The sequence below is a fragment of the Lontra canadensis genome, unplaced genomic scaffold (genome assembly GCF_010015895.1).
Source record: "Lontra canadensis isolate GAN:19392208 unplaced genomic scaffold, GSC_riverotter_1.0 scaffold883, whole genome shotgun sequence".
Lineage (NCBI taxonomy): Eukaryota > Metazoa > Chordata > Mammalia > Carnivora > Mustelidae > Lontra > Lontra canadensis.
Window position 1 is genome coordinate 14,882 of NW_022631867.1, and position 2,215 is coordinate 17,096.

Here is a 2,215-nt window from a genome sequence, read left to right on the forward strand (position 1 = left end):
ATCCAAGACACAATGTAGTAAAACTTCTGGAAACTGAAGGCAAAAAATCAAATTTAAAAAAAAACAACAATGAAAGGAGCCAGAGGGAAAAACTGTATTAAATGCTCATTGCGAAATGAAAGAAGCCGATCTGAAAAAGCCGTACGATTCCAGCTGTATGACAGGGGAAGAGCAAAGCTGGAAGACGGTGGAAAGGCCGGTGGTTTCCAGGATTTGAGGTGGTGGAGGGAGGCAGGGAGGGAAGAATAAGTGGGGAACAGGTGTTGTTAAAACAGTGAACTGCACGTTCCTGATACCGCAGTGACTGATCCGTCTGTTACCCGTTTGTCATTTATCCGGTTGTACATCCATAAAGTGTGTAATCCAAAACGTGAACCTTAACGATAGACTTCAGTTAATAATAATAATAATAATAACGGCTCATAACTGTAACAAATGTACCTAACTGATGCAAGTTGTTAACAATGGAAATAACTGGGATGGGGGCGGGTGGGTGGTGGTGAGACAGGTAAGAACTTGTACTTGCCACTAAATTTTTCTATGAATGTAAAACTAGCCCCAAATAAAGTCCACTAAATTTTTCCGAAGATTTTATTTTTTTAAGAGGTTCCTTGGGAGGCCTGGGTGGCTCAGTTGGTTAATCATCTGCCTTCGGCTCAGGTCATGATCCCAGGATCCTGGGATCGAGCCCCAGGAGCCCTGCTTGGTTTCCTTGCTCAGTGGGGAGCTTCCTTCTCTCTCTCTTCTGCCCCTACCCCCCTGCATGTTCCCTCTCACTTTTTCTCTGTCAAATAAATAAATAAAATCTTTCTGAAAAAAGAAAAGATTTTATTTTTAGGCAATCTCTACACCCAATGTGCAGCTCAAACAAAATCCTGAGACCAAGAGTTGCATGATCTACAGACTGGGTCAGCAAGGTGTCCCTAAAGCCCACTAAAATTTTAAGTGATTTTTAAATCAAAGCAGTCTCAAAAACTTGGAGAGTACTTGTCTGCAGTGTACCTGGGACGGTTGCAGTAAGTTCTCTACACAGAAGGGAACTGAAGGAACCAAAGGGAAGGAAGAACGTGGCAAGAGTGAAAATACGGGGAAATAGGATAGATTTTTTTTTTTAGAAGCCTCTCAAAGGGTGTCCCTTCCCTTTTACTCCCCCAGAGGAGGAGAAAAATGATCATCAGTGGCAAAGGGCAGTTGGAGAAGCAACATCCAGACCCGGCTTCACGCTCAGGAAGGGGCACTGCATCTCCTCCTTGTGGTTTGGGGCATTCTACACATGGAGAGAAACTTTTCTAGGAACAGACTGTAGAAATGATCCCTGAAAGTATGGTCTTGGTAGATTTTCTAAATCATGTTAGCTGGTTGAAGCAGACATTGTAACACTGTCTAATATCCCTCAGTGCATAGAGAGAGATGTAACACAAACCTATTACAAATGAGGAGGAGTAAAATGATGTAAAGGGAGATGAAGTTGCCACACTTCATTTGATCAGATAAAGTGTTGACACAATAGAGTAGTAAATTATATATCCATAATGAAATGTCTTAAATAAAATGGACCAGTTTCTCCAAAAGTACAAACTACCACAGTTCACCCAATAGGAGATAAGTAATTTGAATAACCCGAAAACTATTAAAGAAATCAAATTTTTAACTTAAAAACTCCCAAAAAGAGGGGCACCTGGGTGGCTCAGTGAGTTGAGCCTCTGCCTTTGGCTCGGGTCATGGTCTCAGGGTCCTGGGATTGAGCCCCACATAGGGCTCTCTGCTCAGCGGAGAGCCTGCTTCCCGTCCCCCGCCTCCACCTGCCTCTCTGCCTCCTTGTGATCTCTCTCTGTCAAATAAATAAATAAAATCTTTAAAAAAAATAAAAACTCCCAGAAAGAAATCTCCCGATTAGCTTTATTTGGAAATTATAGCAAATGCTTAAAAAATAATTATCAATAATCTCCTATAATTTTTTTCACTAAATAAAAGAGAATAGTCTCCCAACACATTCTATGAAGCCTGTATTACTATGATGGCAAAATCAGACAAGCACAGCACACACACGAAAACACTTCAGACAAACATTCTGGGTTAATGTGGAAACAAAAGTCTTAGCAGTGTATTAGCAAATAGAATCCCACGGTGTACACAAAGCATATACACCATGAGTATCGTGTTTATTCCAGGGAAGTAAAGCTGACCCAGTATTTGAAAATCAGTCAATGCTATC

At 41.2% G+C, this 2,215-nt stretch overlaps 1 non-coding gene across 1 annotated transcript; it reads right to left on the reverse strand.

Moving 5' to 3' along the window:
• Positions 1-1,117: 1,117 nt before the first annotated feature.
• LOC116863296 lies at positions 1,118-1,331 on the reverse strand. The gene has a single exon (XR_004381794.1). It is a non-coding gene; the product is annotated as a small nucleolar RNA U3 (small nucleolar RNA).
• Positions 1,332-2,215: the final 884 nt, after the last annotated feature.